Source organism: Rattus norvegicus, chromosome 17 (genome assembly GCF_021556685.1).
Source record: "Rattus norvegicus strain SHRSP/BbbUtx chromosome 17, alternate assembly SHRSP_T2T, whole genome shotgun sequence".
Lineage (NCBI taxonomy): Eukaryota > Metazoa > Chordata > Mammalia > Rodentia > Muridae > Rattus > Rattus norvegicus.
In genome coordinates, this window is record NC_141550.1 from 78,188,038 (window position 1) to 78,213,573 (window position 25,536).

The following is a 25,536-nucleotide window of genomic DNA, read 5'->3' on the forward strand; positions in this document are numbered from 1 at the left end:
AGTACATGGATAATATTCTATTAAGCCGAGGGTTTGACTTGATATGACGTCCCACTTCGAAATAGAGCAAGATGGCGAAGCCTTCTTATAGGCGGCTGGCTGCTCTGCTCTGCTCTGGGCAGCATTAGACTATTCTTGTTTTGCATAGTGAAACTAATAGGTATGAATTGGAACCTACCTCCTTTTTCTTGGTAATTGGGCATTGGCTTTATAGATTTAAATATACCTGGCACAGTATTCTAAGTAGGCATGTTCCTAGCTAGAGGGCTTTGTGCTTCTAAATTTCTCAAAATCTACCATTCTCTTTGGCTAATGGGATTAAAATGAGCACAGGGATGGGACGCACTTCCTTGCTTTAATATTCCTGACGTTTTCTCTAGCCCTGGTTCCTGGCTGGTCAGTGTTCTTCACACAAGTGCAAATATTCCACAGCGATTTGTCCCGTCACAGTGTCAGACTCTGTAGCCCAGCCTTGCCCCAGAATGTGATGTACGTCCGTCTCTGGCTTCAAGCTCACCACAGTAGTAGTCCTCCTGTTTTAGCCTCTTGAGTGCTGGGATTACAGGTGTGAGCCACTATGCCCAGCTACAGTGGGAGCCTCTCAGTTCATTTTTATTTTCGGCCTAATGAAGGCTACGGAGCTAATTTGGAACCGAAAGGCTTTTCCGAGGGAAAAGTAAGTTTTCTAAGTAGGTGAGGGGTTTAGGGCTGGGAGATGATGATTTCAGACTTAAAAGGAGACCCGAAGGGAAGCTGACCTCATTTCATTGCCAGAAGATTACACCGTGTATTTATAGATGGTGATATTGACTTCCTGAAGAAGAGAAAAACTAAAAATGTGCTATGAAGCGTTACTGTAGTAATTTGACCAATGGCAAATAACAGTTGGGGCACCGAAGATTGTATTCTTTTAAGTGTGAATATTCGCCACCATTTGGGAGGTGGGTATAGAGTTTATATAGTTTAGTCAGGATAGAACTGCCCATGCAGACATTCGAGCCTGAGTTCGAAGCCCTGGCACCCATGTAAAAAGCTAGCCACACAAGAATGCGTCTGTAATCCTAGAACTGGGAAGCCAGAGAGGCTTGTGAACCTGGAGCTCATAGCCAGCTGTCTACATTGCGTCAGTTAGCTCCAGGTCAGTAAGGGACCATGTCTTACATTAAGGCAATAGGTCACAGAGGAAGACATCCATGACCTCTGGCCTCCACATGCCTGTGCACACATGAACATGCACATTTACTGTATAAATGCACTCACACAAGTTCAAATACACACACACTCACACACACACACACATACACATACAAACACACACATACACACACACATACACATACATACACACACATACACACACATACACACACATACACATACATACATACACACATACACACACACATACACACACACATACACACACATACACACACATACACGCACATACACGTACACACACACTCTCTGCAATAATTTTGGGTTTTCTGGTTACTCTTTCATTGCTTTGTTTCTTCAGATCTTCTTTTCTTCTCTTATTTTTTTCCCAGTGCAAGTACGGAAGAAAACAAAAAGCCCATGGAAGACCTTGTGGGTTCTTCCATTCCCTTTGTAGTCCGCAGGCCTCGTGGAGTCATGTGGCTGAGGTTTCCAGGGAAACAAGTCAAAATAGGGTGCTGGGCACAAGTCCCTTGTGTCCTTCCCTTCTCTGTTTTTCTGGAGTCTTTTTTATAAGGCTCTGAAGAGCTTTTAGAACCACCACTTGTTACAGGGTAAATCACGATTTTGCCTTAAGAGGCTTTTATGCTTGACACAGCAGATAAAAAAGCATAACAAGAAATCACTTTTCAACAACTGGCATGAGGAGATGAGAGAAAAAAAATATGAGGAGAAAATCATCTTTCATTTCTTCCAAGTTCCCAAAGGTCACTCACACCTTCCCTGAGTGCCAGAGTGACTCCTGTTTCCTCACGTGGCCATCTGTTGTCGATTTGCCTCCAGTCATGTTCAAATCAAACGTAAAATAGCCGACTTGGTAAATCAAATGGATCAACTTTCCCTCTTTATGAGGAAATGCGGTTTAGTCAGTGCTGAAAAAGAAAAATCATAGACTAGGGGAATATCTCAGTTGGTAAAGCGTTTGCTATACAAGTCCAAACACCTGAGTTCAATCCCAAGAACCCCCGCCGCCCCCCCACACTTCTTAAGAAAACCTTGTATGGGGTTGTACACTTAATCCCAGTGCTGGGGAGGCAGATAGGATGTCCCATGAGACTTACTGAATACCCAAGCTAGCCTATTTGGTGAGTTCCATGAATGACCCTGCTTAAAAACAAACAAACAAGTAAACAAACAGATAAACTTTTTGGAAAAGACTTGGGTCGGACAGGTGTTTCAGCGGTTACGAGCTCTGGCTTCACTTACAGGAGACCCAGGTCCCATTCCCAGCACTCATGTGGCAACTCAGAAGTATCTATGACTCTTGTTCTAGGCAATCTAATTCCCTCTTCAGGCACCAGGTATGTTCATGGTACACAGACAGACACACACAGACACACACTCACACAGGCACAGACACACACATGTTCCTTCAGTTGCAAATTTTGAGATTACCATCTTTAACTTTGTCCACTTAACGCATTCTTAGAGATTTACATATATGCATATGTGTATGTGTATGTGTATGTATATGTATATGTATATGTATATGTATATGTATATGTATATGTATGTGTATGTGTATATATGTATGTATATGTATATGTTGTTGCCTTCAGACACAGCAGAGAGGACATTGGAACCCATTACAGATGGTTGTGAATTACCTTGTGGTGGCTGGGAATTGAACTCAGGACCTATGGAAAAACAGCCAGTGCTCCTAACTGCTAGGCCATCTCCCACTTACTGTGTTCTTTAGTATCCTTCCACAAAAATCTAGAGCTTTTTCTTGAAACTTGTCAAGGTGCATGCACCGGCAATGCAGAGACCTAAAGTCTCAAAGAATTGTAGAAAAGCACGCAGGCTAACTCTTGCCTGACGGTGAAATGTCTCCATTCTTCCTCTCAGTACAGTCCTGGGTTTCCAATGGACCCACTACAGTTCGTATTTTAATAGCAAGTTATTACTTGTTAAGAAAGCTTGACGAGAAAGTGCTTGTTCTGTTAGAACAGGGTAACATAGCTTGTAAACTAGATTTAATTTTGACTTTTGAAAAGAAAACAAAATTTAAGTAAAGGTTGCGAAGGGCCGGTAAAGATAAAGAAAGGGGTCCATTTTCCTCATTGTCACTTGGCAATGCTGATCCCAATTTCAATGATGTAATGAGTACTCAACTTTCCTCCTCCCAATAAACACATCTCAGCCGCCTACTCTCTGGGGACACATCCTGAACGTTTTCAGACATCCTGCCATCTCTACTCATGTCAAGAAGATTCTCTCTCCAACCAAAATCGAGATTCCAACACCACTCGTGTTGATGGTCAGTCTGAAAGTATAATCCATAATCAAACTGATATTAAAATACACATCGTTGTTAACATTAGAAAGTTGATATGAGGCCCCCGACACAGACAGCAGAGGACTGCCTGGTCTGGCCTCAGTTAGAGAAGAAGCACCTAACCCTCAAGAGACTTGAGACCCAGGGAGCGGGGAGGTCTGATGGGGGATCAGGATAGGAATGGGATGAGGAATTATCAAAGGGTGGGCTGGGAGGGGGATAAGGACTAGACTGTAAAAGAAGAATAAGTTAATAGTAGGAAAATTTATATGTGAAAACGTTTGTACATATAAATAAATAAACAAATAGGAAAACACAAACAAAAAGTAACATTCAGATACTACTTTGCCATTTTTGAACACACTTGGTAATTAAACTCTTCAAAGCCAGACGTGGGAAGGCTTTTCCTTACTTCTAGAATCTTTTTCTGAGACTCCCATCCCTCATCCTAACTGTTGCGCTAAGAGCAAATTTGATAATGTCTATAAAAAAGTGTTTTATGTTTATCAAAATCTAGTATGAAAGAAATTGAAGTTATTTAGCCTGGTGTTATCAGTGGCTAACAGGGTAGAGTGACCACTTCTGGAGGGTGATTTAATACTTTAAAACCTTTACGATGTCACTTAGGGCTCTGAAAAAGATAACTTACCAAATGATACTTTTGTAACTTAAAAGAATTTAATGGCCACCTAAAGTGAGCAAATCACAGCCCTTGCTATTTTAGGGTCAAGCCCACGTGAGGCCATGGTCTTTCAAACAGACGTGATTTTATGTCCTTTTAGAAAACAAGAAAAAAAAAAAAAACTCAAGACCTCAAGAAAGCCTGGTGCTTCTGATTTGTCTGGCGTGCATTTCTCTGACACATCTAAAGAAGGAATAAAATAGTTCTTTAAAAAAGTGTTTAAACCATTGCTAGTTTGGAATCAACAAAATCATAAAATCTTCTCAGTAAAAGCAAGGTACCACTTCAGACCACACAAAAATAATGTCAATTGTGTGTGCATATATATATACATATATACATATATATATATATATATATATATATATATATATATATATGGGTTCATGCCTGCTACTTCATGGAATCAACAAAGATTTCAAAATAAGCAGACGTATTTTCTAGCCAGTGAAAAGAACTCAGCTGAACACGAACGACAAAACAACAGCAGACCCTCTCTTACCTGGTGGGCAGGTATGATAACGAGAAACGCCTTGAACCCATTACCACTGATATAAAACCAGTGCGCTTAAAGAATCGACCCAATCTTGGCGTCTGGTGGGGTGGAGAAGACTAGAAGAGCATCTTACCTTCCTATCAATATTAATTATACATCTATAAGGGCAATTTTGGATCATATCCAAATAGATAAAACACAATGAATCTAGCCCTTCTCTCTTGAAGAACAGATGGTACAATCTGCTTAGCACACATTTAATTATTTATTATCCTATTGGTTAATAAATATGTCCGAGTTTCCCCACGTTAGTGAAAAACTCATTAAAAACCTTGAGTCATACTTGGTTGGACGAGACGGCGTATCCCTGGACACACCCAGAGTAACTGAGTGGCCTGTGAGCACTGGACCTGAAGTTACACTGAGTGCTAAACAGAGGACAGAACCTCCTGGGAGAGAAAAGTGAGGCCGGAGCCGGAAATAGATGAGAAGAGATTCCTGACCGCCACATACGTTTGACCTTGAGAAAAAAGAAGGTGTTTAGAGGTTAAAACACAACTCAGGGTCTACCACCAGAATTTCTGCAGCAAGATATGGAACAGGACTGATGGTTTACATTTCTTATGAGCTCCCAGGTGTGGGGGGTTCATCTTGTGAGCTTGGCCGTATCTACAATCACCCAGGGGACGAGGATGACTAGAATAGCTGAGACGCGAGGACCTATCATACAGTAGGGCCCTGGGTTGAATCAAGAAGAAAGGGAGGTCTGCGGTCTTCACTGTTCTCTGCCTTCTGGTTGTGGATGTAATGGGTCAGCTTCCTCAAGCTCCCGCCACCAGGACTTCCCAGCCTCCATGATTATGCTGGAGGGCCAATCTGGAGGTTGGCCCTTCACTTGCTAAGTGGCTAGCAACTTTAGTTGCCTAAGTCGCTTTGGTCAGAGTTATGTTCACAGCGACGCCCCTAGGTGTATTGATGCCCTTGGTCCTAAGAGAACCCTTGGGGAATCCATCGTTGCACTAGATTCGCATGCAGTCCGCTCTGTGCCGTATTTGTTAACGTAAGAGATCTCCACTTGCTTTAAAACCTTTAAATTGAGATTTAAGGACAGAAGCCATTATTCACAGAAACAAACACGGAAAGGCACTTAATGCTAAACCCGCAAGTTAAAAGACCTAAAAGAGATCAAGCTGAGCTCCAAGTGCACCGGGCTATGAGTGAATAAGCCTAACTGATTAATGATAATAATAATAATTTTCTAAATGAGGCTGTACCCCACATCATTAGCACGGTTATTACCCAACATATGAATGGATCGTATCGCAGTTTGCTTGGGACGTTTTTTTGTTTGTTTGTTTTAATTTAGAATGTGTTTTTTGCCATAGAATGGTGAAAAGCAATGACAACAAACGTCTCTTTACCCAGAATTCACTCAGAGATTGTTCTACGGAAGTATCCTTGTGGGTCTGAGGTTATGGATGGCTTCGGGAGAGTCCAAATCAGGGCCTCAGACCTGTGTGCCGATGCTTTACTTGATAAGCCGCGGCAGTTACAAACACGTGTTGCCACCAACTTAGAGTAAATGCTCTGCAGATAAGCATGGAGAAAGGAAATGGTTGGGCCCATTTTGGATATACGGTGCATCTGTTTTCTTTGGCACACCCACGTTAAAGCCACCACATCTTTGCAAGGACGTCCATCCTACATATGTCAGGCTCTACACGAGCCAACTTATGGATGGCCTTTGCTCTTCTTGTCCAGCTAGCCAGACTGTAATGGAGATATGGCACCCTAATGATACCCTTCATGCATGGCTAGGTCAGTGAGTCCGGCACAGTGGAGGTGAAGAGTTGAGGAATCACAGCTTCTCATGTGGATTGTTCGAGAATTCAGGAGATCTTAGATACGCAAGCCGGGATCACCGCTGGCTTTGCTCCCTGCCCTACCTTCTTTTACACATTCCTGTCATGCTCTAGCCTTTCTGTTTTTCCCTTGGTACCCAGATTTATAAAGGACTTAAGTCTGCTGAAGATGGGGCATAGGATAGACTGTCACTGGCATTTCAGTTGAATATCTCTGAGCACAGAAAGATTTCCTGGTGAAATCGGGGATCGAGGAATTGGACAAAGAACAAGAACAGGAAGCCAGAGAAAGGACCAGAATAGTCGCAAAAGTCAGTGAGTTATTTCACTCCTGTGGCCTTGCACTACTGTATGAGGCACACAGAGCCCGAGAATCAGGGTACGGTGAGCTTTCTCTGTTTCACATGTGGTCAAATGAAAAGAGCAGAAGGAAATATCCATTTTTGGCAAATCAGAAATAATTTCTGGTATTGGCTAGGATGAGCAAAGACTGTTATTTGAAGTCCAGTTATTTATAAAGTAGGGAAATCATAAGTACACACACACACACACACACACACACACACACACACGGAGAGAGAGAGAGCACAGCACACAGCACAGTCAGGCAATGAAATGTCTGAGTGGGTTTCATTGATTACCAATTCCTGCTTTTCTCCACTTGATTCTCACATAGAGTTATAGACTCCAGGAGTCCTGGTACTTAGAGATACGGGCATGAAGACAAAGCATGCTGGCAAGGACTGTATTAGGGAAAATGCCTGTGGCAGCAGGAATCAGAATAGATGGAGTGGCCAGGCTGCTGTGCACTGCAGCTTAAGAACGACTCAGCAGGGCCACTTGGAGTTCTTGACCCAAACTTCACCAAGATCGACTTGTATCTCCCAGGAAAGAACCTGTTCGGCACTCCCTGCTGTGCTCAACCAAAGCCTGGGGAGATGGGTCAAACATGAATATACTCATGTTTCAAAGCCCAGGGTAGGTCAATTACACTGTGGCTGGACTTCTGTGAGGGTCTTGTCATCTACATGGAGCGTCTCCAAAGTGTCCTGGGATAAATGTAAGTGAAGTATTTCACTTTGAATTAGAGATGGCACAATTTGATTTATTTAACATTGGGGGGAAAGTTGCAATTCACTCTCCTTGGCGGTATGCCTTAGGAAATACAGAGTCAAATTAAAATCTACCCGATTTAAAAATTGTATTTCAACCATACAGTTTTCTCTGAACCATTGTGCACTGTGTGTGCATGTATGGTGTAAGGGAGTGGGGGAGGGGGAACGGGGAGAGAGAGAGATTAGACCCACACATACCTGTCATATGATTAGAATTTAGAGAACAATCTGACTGTCACTCCTTGCCTTCTACCCCACTTGAGACAGTTTTTGTACAACACTGGGCAGCCTAAGAGCTCTCAGGAACTCTCCTGTCTCTGCCTCCCATCTCCCTGATGAGTGTTGGAATTACAAATGTGTGCTCAGTGCCTTGGTTATCCAGCTTCTAGAGATCCACACTCAGAACCTCTACTTGGTGCAGCAAGCAAGCAATTCCCCCACCAAACCATTCCCACCCCACCTCCGAATTAGGCTTAAGTCTGGGAGAAGGGAGAAAAATGACCAACGTTGGCTTTGTTTTGGTCACGATGGTAAAAAGGAACGGGATAGCACAGACTTGGCCATCCGAGGGATGAGGATGGGATATGGGCAAGCCCCAACTTACCAAACACCACTATTGAATCATGAAGACTCCATGGGACATCTTCTTAGAGGTTATCAACCTCTTCCTTCTTTTGACTCAAAAGGGAAAAAAACTTGACTTCAAATTTAGAGGACCTAATTTTTTTCATTTCATATAAGTATTATGTGTCTGGTTCCATGGAGTAGATACCTTTAAAAAACAAAAAATCAGCAGCCATGTTAAAACATTCCTCTAAGTTAAATAGGCACATATCACCCTTTATTTGAATTATGTGTACACTTTGCTTTCTGTTCATCCAGTGTTAAAATGGAGAATGAGGAGTTGTTTGTTTTGTTTTTTTCCCAGACCTACTAGGTATCAACAGATGAGGTATCAACAGATGTGCTTCCGTGATTGACAGGAGTATGCAGAGAGGGGGGTTTCTTTCAGACAGCTCTTAGAAAACTAGTTCGCGTGAACTGTCTGACTTAGATGCAGTTGTATGGAATTCTAATCCGATTACATTACACTTCACTCTCAGCTCCTTCAGGCTTAAAATAATCGGTAGCAACAATGACAGTGTGTTAATGGGTTTACCTTAAAATGATTTTAAAACTCAGTTATCAGAGGACATGCTATTGCTTGGTATTCAATATTGTTTTTCTTGGGAAGAAATGCAAAGGTCAAACCACTATGGCCCCTGATAAAGTTATTTATGGTGGCTAATGAGATAAGCGTCTAGCAACTAGAGTTAAAATTAGTAATAAGATAATGACCCTAAGAACGAAATACCTTTTGTTTTCTTGTTCAAAAATGAAATGCATGAACTGGCCCTGAAAATGCACAAATCAAATTAATAAAGACTTGGGGTGTTTCCGTAGAGAAAACCCAAGATGGTGATTAGAGTGATGATTTGGAAGAAACTATCCTGGGTCAACCTCAAAACGTAGGCCTTGGGAATAACCCAAAGGTCATAGAATGAATTCTAGTCGTTTCGGACTAAAGGTGGACGTTAAAGAGAAACAGCCGTGGTGAGGCATGCCTAAGAAATATGACTATTTCCAACTTGGAGAATTTCTCATGTAAAATGGAGAGCCACTTACAACCACATAATTACTTGGATAGATCCGTCTATCTCCTTTGTTTACACATGAATAATGAGTAACCTTCCTGTATTGCTATATAAAGGCATCTGCAATGTTCAATACTAAGCGCTCTCTCTCTCTCTCTCTCTCTCTCTCTCTCTCTCTCTCTCTCTCTCTCTCTCTCTCTTTCACACACACACACACACACACACACACACACGGGGGCGTGGCGGGAGAGTCCTATGCAGCAGGCTCTCCTATGCACACACACAGTCATTCACTCACCCACTAAAGGAAGATTTTCATCTCTGTAGTTCTTTGCCTCCGAATCTAGGTCAAATAGAAGGTGTGTTCCCTAGTGTAATACAGCTGAAGTATTGTCTTATTTTTCAAGGCCCATTTGCATAAAAGCTTTTCCCTCACAATGAAGATGCTTCTCCACGTGTTTGTGGCGATTAAAGATATGTATATTTAATGGTCTTGCTCCATCAGGAGGATGTTGGCTAATGCTGGTGTCATAGGTTGCCAATTTACCTTCTAGTAATTGCTACTTAAATACTTGTTTGAGATGGGCAAGAACTCGGTCTTACAGCTAGCTTAGGATGCTTCGTCAAGCCTTGGTGGAAGAGCTGGCTTCTAATTAAGCCAACAGCAGCACCCCTAAAACTGCATAACTTCCATTTCTGTCATGTGTAATATGACCCGCTAATGGATGAAAATACAGCATAATCAAGAAGAGAGCTGTAGCGTCTTGTGTCTGGACAATCTCAGGACAAAATCATTTACACAGAACTCTCGTCAGATAGCATCCAACGCCAGTGTTTCCACATTCTCCAAAGTCAGGAATGGTGAATGAGATCTTACTCTGCACCGGCATGCAAGATCCTTAAAGCAATTGTTTTTAAAATATTACCCCCAAATTATAGATTATCTTTCTACCTTTAAGTGGCAAACACTAATCACCCATAGCAACTCCCATCTTCTTGTCTAGTAAAGACTATCAGTCCAACAAGGTAGAAAAATATAATCTTGTCAGGACTGATTAACAGATATCTCTTTCCAGATTGTGGTCTGCCACAACTCCTTGGCTCAGTTCTTCTTTACAAAGTTGCAAAACAAACAACCCAGCCTTGTTTTGCTCAAAAGATTTCGGGTTGTTCCAACTGACCTTAAGCCAACCACAGTCTTCAGTTCTCCTAAAGCATTCTGACTGCTTCTGCTCAGTTGGAAATCTTGTGCAACTTTAAATATTGGGAGTCATAGAGGTTAACATTTTGCTTAAAACACACATAGATGTAGAAACACACAAATCCAGATTGGACCCTGAAGCCAATTAGTGATCGTGTCTTACAAGACCAGTGATTTTTTTCAGTAAAGAGAGAATTAGCTAACCATGGGGAGTACTGAATTTTGATGCTAAATTAAATGTCTTTCTTTAAGTGCATTCATATCTTTAGCATTGCTCTACCTTTTTGTTCTGGTCTTCAGAATGTCTTCCCTTTTCCATTCACTTTTCTACCTGCTACTTCCAAAAGTCAAAGGGACCTTGGCCAGTCCTTCAGTTATTACTATTATTAAGCCTTTCCTTCCTTGCCTTCTCATAGATGGCTGACTTTATCTTTATATAATTAATACCTCCCCTCTCCAATGTCCTATCTTTCATCTGCTTACTGTGGTTTCTCTCTCTTTCTCTCCCTCTCTCTCATGAACACACACACACACACACACACACACACACACACACACACACACAAAACACAAACACATACATGCATACGCCCACCCTGTTTTTTTCTATTTATACATCTGTCATGTTTCATTCAAGGCTCTCATTTCCTGATACAGTCTGTTAATGCTGCAGCTTCCGTAATTATTATCATGTGTGTCTCGTGATCAAGGAACCCAAGGTTTTTGAAAGAGTAATCCATGTCCACTGGCTTTGTGTCCTCAATTCTTTTACTCATCTTTATTTAGGCATAATTGACAACATTATAAATCTGAACATTCTTCTTGGTGCTTCGGTCAGTTTTCACCTCTGTGTCTACTCAGTCCTTGCCCCTAGTCTTATTGCCCCTAATGGTACTTGGACAAAAGTAACCAATAAACTGGAGATAGTTGAAGTGTAACCTTGCTAGAGTCCTCTCTATGCAGGATCTCTGTGACGCTGATATCATAGACCAAATACCACTGAGAGACGCTCACTACAATTCTCCCCAAACATCCAGCAAGGTATGGATGGGTTTTCTGTGAAAGAAAGGTTTGTGGCCTGATTGTTTCATAAGCTTCTTCATATTGTAATCTTCTTAAGAAGATTCACAGTGTAGCCATGCATGGGGGCACACACCATGGACATATGCTTTCAAACTGAAGCAGGAGAACCATGGGTTCATTCCAGGATAGTCTGTGCTACATAGCAAGGTCCTATTCTCAAAAACAAACAAACAAAACCACAGATTTACAGTATTACACTGGTGAGCCCGTTTTACTTTAATCTATAATATCTTAATATAAACCTAAGACTTGACTTCTAGAAATTCTGTTCCTCAAAATGTCCCCTTCCAGACATAGTTCTCTGGGCTCTGTAAAGACTTTCTTTTTCTCATCTTTCTGGGTGCTTCCCATTGTCCCTAGCATTCTGTTTTGACCCACAGCTCCTCATATCCTGTCTTCAGTGAGCTCACACTCTCTTCCGGTTTCAACCATCTCCTAAAATGACGATTCCCAAATTGTCCCGTGTCCTTCAGATTCGTACATCCAGTTCTCTACCATGTGCATCCACCTGGATGCTCCCTGACGCTGCCTTTTCTTGGATGGCTCTCAGCACCCTATCATGAATAGGTCTCTAATTAATAAGATCGTTTGTGCTCTTTCTCCTCGTTTTGGGTGATTCTTTTTTCTGCACATGTGCCCGAAACACGAGGCACTTCATTTTGTCTATGATTTCACACGGAGCACGGCACAAAACCATCACAGTGGAACGATCCCAGGATGGATGGAAAGGGAGGAACTGAAGATAAGGAGTGTGTGAAACAAAATAGCTAGAAGGAGGAGTGAGGGAGGGCACTGGGAGGAGGGCAGCAATCAGGATATAAAGTATATCTTTAAAAAAGAAAAAGACAGAGAGAGCATATTCCCGGATGGAGTTATAGCTTCTTGGCCCCCACATTCCTCTGACGGCCATGCCAGCAAAGGGGAGTTACAGGAAGTGTAAGAACTTTGCCTCTGGCAATTTTCAAGATATTTTCAAAGGGTATAATCCTCTCATGCCCACCTGTGCTGGGTTCTTCTAGAGACCGTGTTCGAAAGCCTGCCCACCCACCATGTGGAAGAGAAATTGTGTGTGCGTGTGTGTGTGTGTGTGTGTGTGTGTGTGTGTGTGTGTGTGTGTGTGTGTGTAAAATCCCCCGCTGGCCCTTTAAAGGCAGCCATGATGCAGCAGCATGATGCTGTGACACAGGCTTGGTCCTTGAGTTCCAGGCTCCTGATACCTTGCTGATTTGAGCCTGCAGTTGACAGATCCATGTCTTGCACCTTGCCCATATGTTGCTCTTCCTTCCTTCCTTCCTTCCTTCCTTCCTTCCTTCCTTCCTTCCTTCCTTTCGTGCACTGGGGGTGGAGGGTAGAGTGCAGGAATATATATGTACATGCATGCTCCTGCGTGTAGATAAATACATGTGCAAGTGTGTGTGTGTGTGTGTGTTCATCTGTATGTGTGTGTTCATGTGTATGTGTGTGTCTGTGTGTGTGTCCGTGTGTGTGTGTGTGTGTGTGTGTGTGTGTGTATGTGTGTGTGTCTGAGTCTTTGTGTGCTACAGAACAACCTTTGATGGCATGCTGATGTCCTTCCCCTTCCTCAGGCATTTTCTGTCTCATTGGGAGAGCAGTTTCTCAAATTGGCCTAAAGCCTAACAGGAGACTAGACTAGCTAAACAGCATGACTCAGGCAACCACCGGCCCCCACCTTCCCAGAGCTGAGATTTACAAGTGCACACCGCAACACCTTTCTTGGGGGGCAGGGGGGAGGCTCTTTTCATGGACTCTGGGGATTGAACCCACGTCCTCATGCTGACAGAGCAACTACTTCCTGGCTAAAGCATCTCCTTAGCCCACATTCCTACTCTCTAGTGAGACAGTGAGTGACTGACACCAGTAGAGAGAGAGGGAACAGAGCTGGACTTTCGGGGGAGGGGTGTCGCATACGCCTCCATTCCCATTTTGCTCGGTGATGTTAAACACAGCATTCCTGTCGTCCTCCTCCCTGTAGACTGGATTTTAAAGTATCTGCCCGCCATGGCAGCTGCGAGCGAGGATTGAGTAGATAATTCGTATCAAGTGTTAAGTACATGCTGGCTGTTTAATAAATAGTGGCTGATGTCATTTAGTCTCTTGGGTCCGTCCTTACTTCACGGACCCTTCTTTTCCCCTTTCAGCAGGACTGCCAGGTCACACTTATAAATAGGACAGTGCCCGAGTCCTCTCAGATAGCCTCAGCTTAACCGTGAGTTCTCACCTAATTTCCTCTCTAGCTACAACAAAGGTTTTAGAAGCAGCAAGCCTGAAACTCAATACTTAGATACACAGAAGTACCAGAGTTTTTAGTCTCCAGAAGACAGACTTGCATTTGTGTTAGAAAGCCTTGTTTGAGTCTCTTACATAATAGTAATAATAAAAAAAATCTATGAAATGTAATTGATCAAACTCAAGGAGATGAAGAGTCCTACAGTCTATCCTGGCACGAGCACTTGAAGATTTCTGCTGCCTTGGATAGCAAACCTGCTGCTGAGCTCGCCAAGACATCCCCTCTGGCTATGTGATTACAGACAGCAATTTACCATCAGTGAAGGAAAATAAACGCTCGGGATTGCCCCCCCCCCACCCAGCCCCACCTCTCGACTGCAGTAACAAAACTGAATATACCATTTCGACACACATCAGGCTCTGCCTCATCAAATTCTCATGAAGCAAGACCAAAATTAATTTCCATTACAGGAAGATAGGTGAACTTCTGCTTCCCCATAAAGGCAAATAATATACTGATTTTTACAAGGTTCTGACTAAAGAAATCCATCTTGCTATATGGCATCCACAGTGGATAGAAGGCGGAATGAATGGTAAAAGGTTTGTTTTTTTTTATTTGTTTTGTTGTTTCTTTGTTTTTGTTTGTTTGTGTTTGTTTCTTGGCGTGCTCGCGCTTGCTTTTGTGAGTATAGCAGAAAGAACACGGGGTTTAAAAATTCCAGAGTCCTGGCGTCAAATGCTGTCTGTAGCTCATATCCGTTTAGCTCTGTGCTGCCTTATTTACATGATTTGTTTTCCCCAGTGAAAAGATCCAGGGATCAGAAGTTCAAAGGCCTAATTTCTAATGTCAGTTTCACAAACTGACCACTCAATTTCAATTTTCTTCACTTGTGTGGTGGGACAGCGTCCACGGATGGCCATGCTGGGACTTGAATCTGTAACAGGGAGAGACATTTGTAGCAGATTGATTCAGAGGAGTCTGATTAACACTTGAGGCTTGGCCTCCTATTGCCAAGCAGTATCATAAATGCATCTGCATTTCTTGGGGGGAAGCAGATACTATTTCTCCTATTTTGCAGATTAGAAAACATGGCCTTGGATATACTAAAGGACACCGCCAAAGTTACACAGTTGCTAACTTACTGAGCCAAGTCTAAAATGTGGTTCTTTCTTCTCCCTGCAAATGAATGCTCCTTCCCAAGCCACAGGTTCTGCTGTAGGCAGTGCTGGCCTGCACACATCTTCATGAAATTATCATGGTGCATGCACACCAGGCTAGGGAATCTGATTCTTTTTTTCCACATGAGGCCACTTTGTTCCCTCCTTTTCCCTAGGCTTGTCATTACAGAAAGGACTTTACTAGGTTACGAGTCCGTTCATTGACAGGAAGCACTGAAGAGGACATTGGAAATTGCAAAATGTTTAATGGATAAATGATTAGACAGTTAACAGACAGACGAACACATGATATATAAGACAGAAATATACATAGGTAGATAGATGGCAGTAGACTTATTTCATTTTATTTTATTTAATTTATTTTATTTTATTTTATTTTGAGACAGGGTCTCTGCATAGCCCTGGCTGTCCCGGAACTCACTGTGTACACCAAGCTAGCCTGGAAGTCACAGAAATCAGCCTAACTTTATCTCCTCATAGGGGTTAAAGGTGTGCCCCACCATGCCTGGCATTCCTCTCCTTTTAGTACCTTACCTCTTGAAACTTTGCCACTCTGAAAGTAACTGGAAATGCCAACTAGCCAATTTCTCTCTCTGTCTCTCTCTCTGTCTCTCTCTCTGTCTCTCTCTCTCTCTCTGTCTCTCTCTCTCTGTCTGTCTCTCTCTCTCTGTCTCTCTCTGTGTGTCTCTCTGTCTCTCTCTCTGTCTCTCTCTCTGTCTCTCTGTCTCTCTCTGTCTCTCTCTGTCTCTCTCTCTGTCTCTCTCTGTCTCTCTCTCTGTCTCTCCCTGTCTCTCTCTCTCTGTCTCTCCCTGTCTCTCTCTCTCTCTGTCTCTCTCTCCCCCCCCCCTCACGTGTCACTTGACACTTCCCGCCCATCACTGTGCATTTGCTGGTAGCCTTTCCTTCTACCTAGCTGCTCAGTAACAGCCCTCGCTGCTGTCCTCATCACTGATTTATTTTTGAGTGCAGATTCCCCCTATGTATCGTGTCCCAGAAAGAAATTCTGACACCTAAAACAGTTCCTGCCAGTAAATATCCTTCTGTCAGAAGCTCTGCCCTGATTTAGACTGATTCTTGACAGCCTCCCACCGGCAAACACCTGCAGAAGCCGGCGGTAGCTACAGGTGGATTCCAAGACCTGAACTTGATCTGAGCAGAGCTGGGGGATCATGCTGAATGCATCCTGGGAGAATGAGAGGACGGTCGCCCCCTCTCCCTGCAAAGTCATTTCGTTATTCGAAGGGAACAAGAATACAGAACAGCTGATGTTTCAAAGGAGTTTACATAGGCGTTTAGTGATGCGGCAGGGCCAGTGGTCTTTGCGGCTTATTTCCAAATACTGTATCACTGTGAAGTATTTTTACTCTTCCGGGATATTGTACATGGCAGACACATTGCTGACATCTGGCAGGTTCGTAGGCAGCCACTGAGATTTTTTATTTTATTTTATTTTTTTTAAAACAAAACTGTTGCAAAGGATATTTAAACCCGGAATGTCAGTTGGGAATAAAATGTTCCCTTCTTAGACTGTCTTTCCTGGTGTGAAATGTACAAATTCTAAAGATTGGGAGTGAGTCAGTTTATATATTCCAAAACAGGGAAATGGAAAGAAAAGCCTTTTTCTCCCTCTGAATGTCAACCGGACCAACTTGGTTGCAATGATTTAAAGGAAAAATAGGAGGGTTTTCTGTATCTTCCCCGAGCACATTCAAGTATCATATCCTCTACTTGGAAGCTCACCGTCATGTGCCCTGGAGTTGGACAGGGCTCAAATTTCTACTCCATGGCTTCTCTGCTAAATGGGAGGTTGGGGTGGGGGTGGATGTCGCAATTAAGCATTCTGAGTTCAGAATCATTTGCTGCTTTATCAAAAAGGGTGACGCCAGGGCCATCAAAATGGCCCAGCTGGGAAAGGCACCTGCCACCAAGCCTCAGTTCAATCCCTAGAACCCTAGGGATGATGGAAGGAGAGAACTGACTCTCTGTATGTTGTCATCTGCCCTCCACACACATGCCATCATGTGAACACTCGCGCGCACACGCATAAGCACCCAAAATAATAATAAGTAAATGTTTAACAAGGAGGACGTCAATATTCCCTGTCCCCTAGGACTATTGGGAAGAGCAAATGGCATATCTATAAATAGTTAAAGCAGGTGTCTGGTACACTAAGTGCTTATCGATGTAGCCGTTATTTTGCTATTATATAAAACTTAATGTACTAAGAAAGGCATAAGGTGTTATTTTTTTTTTTAGACAGAGATAGTTAACATTAGGTGATTCTTCTTTGAAGTTGATAATAGATTTATGAAACTCTTTCTATGAAATTACTGTACTTGACTCACATTGAAATTATGTAATTCAAAAATGAAAGCCATGCAATTGCTCTCAAAACATTTCCAGCTTTTGCAAGATACTGGTTTTACGTTCTGTTATTCAGAAAATGAATATCCAATTTTAGACTAATATACTAAAAAAAAAAAAGAAAAAGGATGTAAAACCCATCTTTGCCACAATTTAACCGTTTCATTATCTTCTTACACTTCTAACAAGTTTTGTGGAGGACGACAATCAACCTGTTAGACTCTGACAGAGGGTCTCATGCAGCCCAGGCTGGCCTCAAACTCAAAGGATAGCCAATGCTGGTTTTGAATTCCTCCTCCTCCTATCTCTTCCTCTGAATGCTAAGGTTACAGACACATGCCCCGTGCCTAGCTGATTCTTTTCTTAAGCAGGTTAACTTGGAAAGTGTTCCCTGTATTTACATTTTGGGTGAGAACCTTGATTGTTTCCGAACTCAGACAGTGAGAGCTGGAGCACCATCCCCCGTGGTACTCCAGCCTCAAAGAGGCTTGTATATTTTTAACGAGGAAAGTGATAGAAGATTGGCAACCGTAAATTAAGCAGCCTACAGAACAATTGGCGAAATTGGAACTCCAGTTCTTCCGGGCTTGCCAAGAATGCACTCAAAGCAATGTGGAGGATGGCTGGGGAACGGATCACAAAACTGAAACACTCGACAACTGTTAGGTGGCTATGGCCTAACTCTACTGCCCCAAGCCACAAAACTAAATATGAATAGAGGAGAGAAAGTTATGAAACAGAAAAATCTTAAATTCCAGTGTCTAAATAATATCGTTGCTGCTGTCAGACAGAGCACATTTTAACGGAAGTGTCCATGCGCTAGGCAGAGCTCTCTGGAACACAACTGCTTGCTGTTTTAGAAACTCCTGACTGGACAGTTGGGTTCCTTGGCAGGACTCGGGTGTGTGTTTACTTTGTCCTGGTTCTCAGTTTTCCAAGCTTCTTATTTCCATGATCCTGGAACTGTGCTGGAGTCTTGTGTTTCCAGAAGCAATGTGTTCTGCTCTTGAAGACTCTCCCTGTTTCTCTGCCCCAGGTTAACTCAAGATGGTCCGGCTGGGAAAGTGATTGACACCCAGTGAGGGCGGAGACTAAGAGAAGGTGTGAGTCGGCTCCTCCTCGCTATACTGCTGTTATTGATGGCAGCCATGTTGTTTCTGCCCTCCTCCTGCTAGCCTCATGCCTTCCAGCTTTGCAATCAGGCTGAGGACAAGCCAGACATCAACAAATAAACCTCAGGCTATATTTCCAAGAAAAAAAAAAAAAAGGACAGAGCACACCATGGAAATTTCTTAAATGATGGTGAGCTATTTAGTAACTAAATATACATCAAGTAGGATTATAATTTTCTTGACAAATTAGGTTCTCCAAAGGACAGATCAAAGTTGACAAGGCCGACGAGACCAGAAACAAGTCAGAACCTACGTAGTTAAAACATCTTCATCTCCCCGCATCCAAGGTGCAGAGAACCACGAAGAAGAATGGACTAGCTAAATAATGTTAAGAGATGGGGAGGAGCGCCATGAAATACTGTCTTCTAGACATGACATGGTTATACCACCCATGAGCTTACACTTGCCGTTGTTACCTGTACAAGATCTGCACAAAACACAACCCATCAAAATTCCAGGGTGAATGGGGGAGGGGCTCCTGAAACCCCACCCCTAGTTGAGGACATATTGGCAGTGGGAGATTGCTAAAGGAGAGGAAGTCACTGTCTTTTGCTGGTAGGTTGACCACCTACCAGCGGATGGCCCCACACCTATGCATATGGAGTCGGCACTAGGTGACCCAGGAAGTTAGTAATAATGTCATGAACCAGGAAGGAGACAGGTTACTGAGCTTCAAGGACAATTGGAGTGAGTTAGTGGGGATGGATAAGATCAAAATATATTCTACACATGTATGAAATTTTCAAAGAATGAATGAAAGTATTATATTTAAAAGACATCTGAAATGACAAGGAATGGAATATTAACTATGGTGAGATGAACTAGGAAATATATTGGTAACTATGGTGGGATATAGCTGTGTCCCTGGCTTCTTAATGGTGAGAGGAGATAGTGTCTATTGCCATGTTTCTTTTGTCCAAGTTATTATTTTGAGGGGGAATGTTGACAGTTCTTAGAGAGGCAGAGAGGAAAAAAAAAAAAACAATGACAAGGAATCTCTATTCTGTGAGATCAGCACTCACAAATCAACCAGAAGACATCTGACAGGTTCCTCCTAACTGCTAACAATGGGGGAGAGACCTAAGAGTGTAAGGAGAAAGAAATCTACAGCAGCTTTAAATCCCAAAGAATGATACACACCCTGTCGCCTCACGTTGGGCCAGCTCCAGCTTTGTCATTCCGGGTTTCTCTTCCCAAACGAGTTGTACCTCTACAGATGTACATGTTTATCTGAAAGGAGGTCTGTCTTGTTATTTTCTCTTCTCTCCCAAGATAGTACTCATTTTATTTTAGAAGGGAGATTATTGTCAAAGGCATCTTTGGATGTTAGAAGCTGGCGTCTCCCTATGGAAACTTTCGTAAACGGCTACACTTTGCGGCTTCTTTTTCCCTCTTACCACACTGTGCCTAGCTCACTCTGTTTGCACTGGATGGGGTTTTAATACAGTGCGCGCATCCGTGAAATCGAGAGAGAGAGACAGAGAGACAGAGAGAGAGAGAGAGAGAGAGAGAGAGAGAGAGAGAGAGAGAGAGAGGAGAGGGAGAGGGAGAGGGAGAGGGAGAGGGAGAGGGAGAGGGAGAGGGAGAGGGAGAGGGAGAGGGAGAGGGAGAGAGAGAGAGAGAGAGAGAGAGAGAGAGAGAGAGAGATTAAAAAGCAACAGTAGTATCTAGATCACTCTAATGAGTCTTTCCCCACAAACCGGAATGCAATTGCTCCTCTCACATTCCGTATCTGTTCTAATGCCACTTTGCTTCAGACAACCGTGTCTCTACTAACTTATACAAAATCCCCTCCATCCACCCTGTCAGTACCATCCATCTCTTATTTCCCTTTGGGTAATAGCACCTCTCATTATTTGCCAGAAGATCGCGTAAAAATTCTCAGGTCTTGACCCAGAGAGATTTTTGACAACAAAGGTCATCACTGATCCCTACTGGTGCCTGCAACTCTGTGTTGGAAACCCCATAGGAGGGCCCTCCTGCCGCCATGACAGTCTCACGCCTGGAACCCCGAATGGATGAGGTAGCCCGTCCTTCACTCACCTCTTTCTTCCTGCTTGGATTCCACTACGTTTTAAGGATTTCAACTACCTACCTGTGGTCAAAGATCTCTTTTCTGGAGTTAAGTGGTTTCCACTTGTTAAAGCGAAGACAAAGGAAAGAGCTCCCTATACGTGATCCTCCCACTCAAACCGTTGGTTTTCACCTTACGCTTTGATCCACTATCACCATCACCATGAATGAACAGAGGTGAGAAGTGACGTGGATATTGCCTAATGAATATACCCAAGGCAGGGAAGTCGGCATCGACAGTAGTTTGCATAAGTACTTTCCAGGTTGTTTTCTGTAGCTTTACAATGCTAAGCTCGTACCCCTGTTTTATAAAAAGCAGACAGCGAGTGTTCTGTTGTCCACACACACATTATGTCTTCCTGGAGCCTCAGAGAAAGTCAGTATTTCCCACAGAGCTCACCACAGCCATTTGCCTTGCTAAGACACCACTCATTTTATTACAGTTCATGTTGAGGTTTTTCTCACCGCAGTATTATTTTAAAAAATCCTATGGCAGTATTATTTTAAAAAATCCTATGAACAGCCAGCATGTATGGTACATTTTCTGTGTGCCAGGCATTGCGCCAAAAGCTTCCATGCGTTTCCTTGTTTAATCCTCTTTGCTCTATTAGGCAGGTAAAAATCATATCATTTTCATTTATTGGTGAGAAAACCGAGCCTTTCCAAGGCCACACAGATCCAGGAGATAGCTTATTAACAAGGGAAAGAAAGCCGATAAGTACTTTATAGACAAAAGTAATCCTGACGACGTCTGAAGGAATGTGCCTTTGATTACAGAACAAGCCTAGTTCAGGAGGGACTCAGGAGAACTTAAGGTCAAAGCTGAGTGGGCAGTGTGATGGTGACACTGAACAAGTTTACAGAACAAGTTTCACCTATCTAATCCAATCATCAAAAGCCCCCAGTGCTCCAGACTCTGAAACTTTTTTTTTTTTTTTTTTGGTTTTCCAAATTCCTCAAGAAGAAATTCAAACCTATGAATACGTACAAGCTTCAATATTAAGGATCGTGGTGCTTTTGAATTGTGTGCCGTTACTATTTTAACTTCAATGCTACAAAGCTCCCCGCAGCAACACCGGCACACTTTGTACTGGTAAAGGGAGCTGGGAGGACTAGGAGAGTGCTTTAAGCAGTAACTTCTTCCCAAATTAAAGAATGTATGGACTGATTGGATTTGGGAGCCTTAAAAAGTGAAGCACCAGTGTTTATTGAGTCAGAGTTGGACTTGAGAGCTCCTGGTCTTGGAACCCACCTTACTACTCCACACCTGATTACCATGTGTTCAGTTAAGTGATGGTTCAATGGCTACTCAGTATAATTAGTGCAGACATCCAGGTAGAATGACTGCAAATCTGAACTAGCTATATTTCTTTTAACTAGTTGGCTTATTTAAGTGTCCATAGTTACCAAATAAATGGATTATTTAAGTCTTAAAATGACTCTAGGTATTGTGGGCATGCGCCTGGGCAGGCATGCGCCTGGGCAGGCATGCGCCTGGGCAGGCATGCGCCTGGGCAGGCATGCGCCTGGGCAGGCATGCGCCTGGGCAGGCATGCGCCTGGGCAGGCATGCGCCTGGGCAGGCATGCGCCTGGGCAGGCATGCGCCTGGGCAGGCATGCGCCTGGGCAGGCATGCGCCTGGGCAGGCATGCGCCTGGGCAGGCATGCGCCTGGGCAGGCATGCGCCTGGGCAGGCATGCGCCTGGGCAGGCATGCGCCTGGGCAGGCATGCGCCTGGGCAGGCATGCGCCTGGGCAGGCATGCGCCTGGGCAGGCAGCCGCTTCTGATTCTATTGAAGTTTAATTTCATATACCCAATAGCTGCTTGTCTGGCGAATATGTTAAAGCATGAAAAAAAGGTACACTTGAGAATGTTTTCAGGAATGGGTATGCAGCAGTGTTTAAGGTGAGAGAGGAGTGCGCCCCGCCCCTTTTACGGAAGCCACATGCAGAAAAACCAGGTTTACAAACAGCTCACTAGCATATAATTACAAAATGACTTTAATAATAATTTAAAAGGGACTTCTGGTATAGTCACAATATTATTTTACTGGTATGCATGTGGATTGTACCTTTCTTGGACAATGTACATTTATTATGTGAGGCAAGCATGTACCTTGAATCGGCTAACTGCTGACCAGTAGAGACAGCACAAAATGTTTGTTTCATTCATTTAATCAAAAGTTTTAAAAGCAAACAGGGACCAGAGCCATGACCAACACAAGCAGAAGCAATTGTGGCCACTCACGCTGATTCTAATGACTAGTATTCCAGAAGCTCCTTGAGAAAAATGTAGCCACAAGTTGCACTCACTCCATTTCCAACATCTAAAAAAGCATTTTCACTGGGAATTGGGTAAAATGTATTTTAGCCATAATGTACATAAAGATGTCTAAACTGTAATTGCATGTAATTTGAAGGAAATGTTCAGTGGGATGAAGACTGACCTATTCTAGAATATAAACGTACAGGAGTTCACATTTTCATGATAATATTTTATCATTTTGAAAACTTATTCTTAATAGACCCTACATTATGTTTCAGTAAAGTGGTTTCATTTTCTTTAACAACCATTAATAGCTATTAGTGGAAAAAAATAAGGCTTTATATAGATCATTAAAGTACATTTAAGTAATTTGTAATTGACAATTAAATCATCGTGGTAATGCATTATCATAAGTTTGATAGATCTGCCTTTTTTTAAAGCACTGAGAAGAAAGGCCCTTTTGTAAGACGCCCCAGTGCAGACTCTCCTCGCGTCTTAATTGATCACAAAGCACACATTGTCTTGATGTATGTGCTTGGTAATCATCTTGTACAAGTTTCCTTTTGTGAGGATTTTGATGCTGTGTGTGGGAGTCTGATTCATGCTGAAAACAGCATCCTTAGTTAAGTGTGGAATCAGCAACGGCCATCTTTGAATCTTTGCCCTTGGCATTGTCGGAACGTATAAAATACATTTGAGACGCTCTACTCTGAGAGCCCAAATGCCCTACTCTTTATTACCCTCTCCTTTTTCTTTATCTCTCTAAAGACCAGTGAGTAGGTCTTTAAAAAAAAAAAAAAAGCTGAGTCTAACAGTTACCATGGCGATGGTTATACTGTTAACTGCAGCCAACCATTAGGAATTGCCCTGTCTAACCATTTGGAAGGTGATGTCTCTTTGCAAATGTTAGCCTCTTGAGCTTTGAACCTAGGAAATTTGTGGACTTGCCAGATAGAATTTCTGGTCAAAGTAGTTGTGTATTGAGATCAAAATTCAGAAACTTCACTGACTTTGAGAGGGGAATTCTAATCATTCTTGGATCAACCTTTGAAATGTCCCAAAGAAGACTGATTCATTTCCCCTTTTGTTGATTTAATTATAGTACAGAGTAACAGTAGAATTTCTACATTGCTAGCATAAATCTTGAAGCACAAGAATAGGGGGTTTTTTTTGTATTTCAAACTATTTATAAAGCAAAAAAAAAATCAAAAGATTAATTTTTCATTATTGGCTAGAGATGCATAAAAGATCCAGTAGAGTGTATTACCTCTCTAATATTGAGAAGTGATATTTTATAATGTGGACATGACCAAGTTTTATACAAATTTGGTTAATCTCATAAATACTTATTTGTTTTGTCCTCTTACATTTAACCTCTGAAATTTATGGGCTTCCTATGAGACAAATACACCACATGAAAGTTTAAAAGACAGAATGGGTGATTTTTTTTAAGTTATCTCTTAAAATTGAAATTAATTAGATATTAATACTGGACTATTAGAAATTAAACTTTTAATAGAACTCTGAAAGAGGAAAGAGTGTCATATTATCAGATTAAGTATCTATCTCATACATAAACTATTCAGTAATTTTTTAAATTAAATTAGATTAATGAATTCAAGCAGTTGAAAGAGCACTTACAGGGTCTATGGTAGAACCTTAATGAAGAGTTCAATTGATTTTCTCTTGGTCCTCTCATCGAGTGGCCAGCATTGTTGCCAGGATAGTAAGAATGAGCGCTAGTAACCGGAAGTACAATGATCGAGGATCGCTAGATGTGAGTTCATGAAAGGGGAAGAAAACTAACTGCGCTGTGAGGATTTTCAGTGGCCTCGAGAAGTCCCACGTAAGGTGTAACTGATGGGAATGTTAAAGAAATAACCCTGAGAAGTGTTGAAATTGTTTTCTCTACTTGCGCAAGCGCCGGGGTCACCAGGCGCTTCTTCTGAAGGTCAGCCATGGACAGCCTCCTTGGCAGCAGGAATCTTTAATTTTAGTTCCGCCATTTCAATTTGACTCCACCACTTGAAACATGTCTCAAGGTATTAATGAAAGAAATTAAGATTGGCAAGGCGGCAGAGACTCTTGATTCCAAAACACTGGCAGCAAAATGGTTGATAAATTAAAATGACCTCATCAGTCAATAGTGAAAACTAGGTGACGGTTCTTTAAAGATATGTTGTTTTTTTACATTTTTTTTTGTTTAGGAATGTACTAAAACTTTACTAAGTTAGAAGTCTATTCCATACTTGCAATTCCTCAAATGTGAAATATTATTATAAATACTGCAATAAGATAAAGTATATATATATTAGAATATATATACACTTGTATATATATATTCAAGTTTATATATATATATACACACACACATACACACACCACTTGAATGTAGTATATTAATAAAACAGGTATAAGGAGACTCTTTAAAATGTGTTTCCTAAGTTTAGTCAAGCCACATCATTTGCTTTTTTAATAAAAAAAAAGTAATGTATTCTTTGAGCTTTCTAGTTAAGATGATGTATCAATTTATGGCCCTTGACATAATCCAAAGATAGGATTGTACACTGGAAGAATCATACTCTACAATTTAATATGGTATTTTGCAAGAATATAAAAGGCTGTTTTAAATTTATAATGTGTAACATAGCATAATAAATCATTGC

At 42.1% G+C, this 25,536-nt stretch overlaps 1 long non-coding RNA gene across 1 annotated transcript; it reads right to left on the reverse strand.

Annotated features, from left to right (window-relative positions):
• Nucleotides 1-1,744: 1,744 nt before the first annotated feature.
• On the reverse strand, nt 1,745-24,729 carry LOC148000285 (uncharacterized). The gene is made up of 3 exons (XR_015641864.1): nt 24,512-24,729; nt 8,256-8,423; nt 1,745-2,090 (listed from the first exon to the last, which is right to left on the reverse strand). It is a non-coding gene; the product is annotated as an uncharacterized LOC148000285 (long non-coding RNA).
• Nucleotides 24,730-25,536: the final 807 nt, after the last annotated feature.